Below are 6,000 nucleotides of genomic sequence, written 5' to 3'. Positions count from 1 at the left end.
TATTGGTGAAACGTTTATAGACATATTTTTGGGGGTAATTATAAAGAAAAATTGACAGGTTTATGTTAGTTGAATGTCATTCAGCCAAAGACTTATCAATGTGAACAAAAAAAATCTAGTGCTTTATAATAACTGCGTATGTGCACAAAGGATTTGACAATTACTTTATAAAAAAAATGAAGTCCCAAAAATTATTTTTCCCAGAGTAAAAACATATATTAAACATTCGTCCAACAGAGGCAGGAGATATCAAATTTTTATCCACAAGACAGTGCATTTTATTGATACATTTGGAGCATACTGAATATGTAGGTCAAGTAAATTGGCGTGCGAATTTCTTTTAAAAGTGCAATATCTTTTAATCGAATACAAATCTTTTAGCATTGCTATTTTTTTAATAATTTGTTAAAATTGATGTAAGATATATGTAGCACTCTATATTTTATTTCATATGCGTTAAATTTATAAACACGAGTTTATGATTAGCTTAAACGCTTACGAATTATATATTTATCAGAACTTTAGTTATCAATATTCATTTATACGTTTTATCTTCTTATTTCGGTATATATTACATACTTTATATTTTATCCCAATATTTATATGTAGACATCCATCCACCAACAAGCAATCATAATGACGAAATCGATGTGAAAAGACAAAAAACAGGTGATATATATTGATGTTCAGTGGCATTTACTATAAATTCTTTAATTATATGAAATATTATTTTTAAATAAAACTGTGAAATGCTTACGGGTTTCATCAGCTCAGTAGTCAGTACGTCGGTACTGACCAGACTTATAATAAACTTTTCCGAAATTCGTCGTTGTTGAATTTAGGAATTATTACGCATTTAACTTATGTTTAAACTCCCTTAGGCAATTTAAACCGGCTATGTTTTAGGTCCATCTTGGTAATCTAACGCACAACGTACATGTATTCATGTATTTATATATCATTGGTATTGCTACGAACGCATCCAATTTATACTGTGTCTTGTGTAGTGTTTTGTTTTGCCATAATTTTGTCGATCTCTCTTTGACGTATCAGTTTGAGTTTTCGTTTGGTAATGTTTGACATTAGTTTGGTCAGCTATCCACATGTTTAAATTTTCGAAGTCTTGGATTAAAACAAAAGAACAAATCTGGTCAAATATTTCTCACCTAAGATCATAATTTCCATTTCACAAAATGAAAGAAGTCAATGCTAATGTGTTGAGATGATTCATTAAATTAAAACTCAAACATTGTCACTGCTGTCTAAAGCATCTTATATCATGGCGCTTCAAATATAAGTTGCGTTGCAACAACAACAAAAAACACATTGCCGACTGATACCATTTACTTCTTAAATACTTCATGTGGTCAAATTTTCCCTTTTCATAAAGATAAACCTTAGACACGGATGAAGATCCTTTAAAACTTGAACCACGACAGACAAAATAATACTATACGATGTTATGGATGCGTTCACAAAAGTATAGAGTACTCTGATTTCAGTACATATAAGAATAATAAAATCAGATATGATTTCCAGTGAAACAACTCCATGTATCCACTAGAGTTTAAATGACGTCGATGTTAGTAACTATTGGTCATCGTCCAGATTTCAACTATGAGAAAAACCCACACTATTTAGTGAGCTATAAAAAAACCTCCAACGAATCAAAATGTGAAACAATTCAAACGAGAAAACCAACATAATAATTTTTGAGAAAGCAGTTTTAGAAAAACAAAAGAACACGATAAACAACAACAACCACTGAAATTATGGCTTCTTAGGCTATCACCTGGTTAGTACTGACATTAGCAACACGACGGTTACCACATGTGGAGCAGGATTTGCATACCCTTCCAGAGCACCTGAGATCACCCCCAGTTTTTGGTGGGGTTCGTGTTGCTCAGTCTTTGGTTTTCTATGTTGTGTTTTGTGTACTGTTGTTGGTCTTTTTCTTTTTCAGCCATGGCATTGTCAGTTTATTTTCGACTTATGAGTTTCAATGGTCCTTTGATATCTTTCGCCTATCCTTTTATAAAAGAGGGACGACAAATACCAGAGGGACGGTCAAACTCATAGATCGAAAACAAACTGACAATGCCATGGCCAAAAATAAAAAGACAAACAGACAAATAATAGTACAGATGACACAACATAGAAAACTAAAGACTAAGCAACACGAACCCCACCAAAACCTGGGGGTGATCTCAGGTGCTCCGGAAGGGTAAGCAGATCCTGCTCCACATGTGGCACCCGTCGTGTTGCTTATGTTATTACAAATCCGCTAAATAGTCTAATAATGTGATGGAGCTGAAATACTTACGAGCGCTCATGATCAGCCCTTCTCTACCCCACCCCTAATCTCGGACATTGACATAACTACAGAACCTTAGAACAAAATGTTAAACTCAGTTGTAAATGGCTTCAGTCAACAGATCGGTATGAAGCAAAGACAACAGAAAAGCAAAAGACATTAACAGGTATCGATCTAAGAGTACTCGCAGTTACTGAAAGTAGTTCAAAGCAAATTACACCTAATAAACAATTCGTGTTCTCCCAGTCGTGTAAGTTTTTTCCATTGGGTAGAGTATCGATTAATTAATTGTAATGTATTGTTCACATATAAGTTCCCAATTAAAGGAAGGACTAGAGAGAAATTTTGTGTATTTCTTGTATATGTATTCAGAGATTCATCTAAACACTAATGTTGCAATTCCTTGTGTCTTGCTAATGTATTTAAACAGTAGACATTAATTTTGTGTCTTATTCTTTGTAATCTCAATTTTGATGATTGGAACAAGCAAACATCAAATGTTTTTGTTAAATTTTTTATAGGATTTTCGTCTGAGAAGCTAGTATACTATGGCCTGCTAGGAGGTAGTCTTGTTGTGGTATTGTGCTTATCAATTTTATGTAACATGTGTATTATCCACAAATACAGAACAGAAAATTTGAGTAATCAGAATAAACCGACAATTGCCAATGCTAACACTTTGTCTGAAGATACTGAAGATCTCTCTTCCAATTACGATTCAATATGCGAAAGCGAGATGCTTCCAAATGTATAAAATCTGAATGTAGAGGTCCCGTTTGAAGAATTGCATGCCACACAAAATAATAACAATACAGATCAAAATTCTACAGGAGAGAGATTGTATTTTGAAGTCATTGACGATAACTTGTATCTATTTCCTTGTATGTCATCAAAATCTAGTAGTAAATCTGATGATTTGCAAAGCATGACTCCATCAGATTATGGAATCAAGTTAGCATTGCAGAAAGACAAACAAATAAATGATCTAATTTCGAATGAAGACGAGTTAAGTAGCGAAGATCTAGATATGAAAAATTCCAAGGCATCAAATAATGTTTGTTTCGGAAACCAAAATTGGCTTGTGGCTGACAATATTCCTACATGCTGTGGAGGAGGAATCAGTAATCGCAATATATCAATTAACAGTGACAATAAATTGTATCAATGTTGCAACCAAAACAAGGAAGACTTTATGCCGATGGTAGACTTTGCTGAATCATCAGATTCCGGAAGTTCAGCAGACGAAAGAGATCAAGGTGTTGTATCGCAGAATGAAGATGGATATGTCAATCCATATGCTGCCTTAACAAGATGCGACAAAGACACTGAACAAGAGTACACTGATTTAATAAGTTAAAACTTTGTCTGTCTTTTTCGGTTATATCATCACTTCAAAGTATTATCAGGGTTTGAATTTTCATATATCAAGGCTTCAAAATTCAGTGAAGAGACGTTAATTGTCGAGATGCGGATATGGTGCATTACAATTAATCTGTTTATAGTTATTCAGCAGACTCCAATTTATAAATAATACATTCCTACCCTCTAAATTGCAGGTAATAAATCCAGGTTAAAACTTTACATTTTTTTTTCGAAATTGATAATCCGAGGTGCAGTAGTTTCCCTGCAAAGCGCAACGGTCTATTATCGGCATATTGACAAGAAAAACTTATCTATGAGATATCTGTATCTTGGAAATATATACTCCACATTTAAGCAATTTATATATTGAATGTATTATAATTTGAGGCTCAATCGCTCGTATTTGGGTACTAAATAAAAGTCTGCTTTTACTTAAAAATAGCAGTATGATGTAACTCGAAAGGAAGTGTTATGATAACTGAGTATGATAGCTTTTAATATGAAAAAAAAAAAAAAAAATAAGAAAATAAGATATAACAAAACAAACACACTATTGAAGCAGTAACCTTGACTTGATATCAACAAACAAATCAATGTGACTCTAGAGTACTTTATTGGACAACATTAATTACTAAATAAATTTGTAAAGAAATGTATATCATATCTTTTGTATAAGAGTTTTTCACAAAATTGCCAGATGTTGACCATATGGCAGTACCAATATTGACCTTAATTTTGTAAAAATTTCTAACATAAAGATACAGAACTAAAAACTCATTGCAGTTCACAGCAGTTAAAAATGTAGAACAGGGCTACAAATATTCCGAGTTTAAATCTCCTTCAAATAATCTCTGAAATACTTTTGTTCAACGTAGTCAATTTTATTGCAAAAGTCTCATATGGTGAAAGTTTGTCTGCAAAACTCTTCTTAAAGTTTACAAAGCATTATCATCTGATGGTATATAAAAGTTAAAAATATACCAAAGATACAGATGTAAAAAGGATTTTTATCTTCTTTTGAAAGAACTTTTCGTAAAATAACCAGTTAACTAGCTAATTCATAATGGTAATATTTTATGTAGGCTACATGGTTTATTTTTGTAGGCTACATGGTTTATTTTTGTATACTATAGTTTTAAAAAACCAAGAATGATCGTTGAAAGACTTCTTCATTACAGGAAATTTCATTGTTTCATAAAGTAAAATAACAAAAATACCGAACTCCAAGGAAAATTCAAATCGGAAAGTCCCTTATCAAATGGCATAATCAAAAGCCCAAATCCATCAAACAAATGGAAAACAACTGTCATATTCCTGACTTGGAACAGGCATTTCCTAATGTAGAAAATGGTGGATTAAACCTGGTTTTATAGCTAGCTAGAGCTCTCACTTGTATGACAGTCGCATAAAATTCCATTATATTGACAACAATGTGTGAACAAAATAAACAGACATAATAGGTAAAAATGTCAAAAATAGGGGTACAGCAGTCAACATCGTGTTATAATCGTAATCACTATAAAGACAAACAAATATGTCAACAAAGAAAAACAAAATGGCATATAGACAAAGCACGTAAGCACAAATGAAAGACAATAATACAAAAAAATGACCACAGCACAACAACACAATAGCGGGATGCATAAGTCCCGAGCCACGCCAAAAGGGTATTACCAAAAAAGGACTAAACGGTAAAGGTTAATAATTTACAAAGACAAATAAAAGAACACTATAACACACAATTAAGATGATAAACAACGTCAGTATCTAGAATCTATACTTCAAGACCATCATGTATTATTTGTGAAGCTGATACGGAATATTTATCAACAAGGTCTTGGTATCGTCCGATGAACTTTTTTAGAAAAAGAACGAGACGTTCTTTGACATAACCCTGGTTCATCAACCTTCTGCTCAGACACTGGTGACGTTTTATAAAGTCTGAATAGCAGCTGCAAGGTCTTGAATACCGAATGAATTGGGAAATGTATATCCCATATGCAGGTGAAGTTGGTATATTAATGCTACTAAGGTGGGGGAAATCGATAATTTCAAAATTAAAATCGTTTCGTTTGTCATAGATTCTGGTACTGAGATGACCGCTGATGTCAAATTCGAGGTATAAATCTAAATATGATGCGGAGGAAGCCGTGTCTGTTGTTTCTTTAATTTCTAGTTCTGGAGGATATATTAATGGAACCCAATGAGAAAAGTTTGGATTGTTAATGGAAAGCAGATCATCAATATATCTATATTTGAAATTAAATGATCAGGCTTCTTTGATCTTCTTGTTTTTGACAAGTGTCTGAAGGAACTCCGACTTA

This window comes from Mytilus californianus, unplaced genomic scaffold (genome assembly GCF_021869535.1).
Source record: "Mytilus californianus isolate M0D057914Y unplaced genomic scaffold, xbMytCali1.0.p SCAF_5, whole genome shotgun sequence".
NCBI classification, from domain to species: Eukaryota; Metazoa; Mollusca; class Bivalvia; order Mytilida; family Mytilidae; genus Mytilus; species Mytilus californianus.
The sequence above is the reverse complement of the archived record's forward strand: the minus strand, read 5'-3'. Positions refer to the sequence as shown.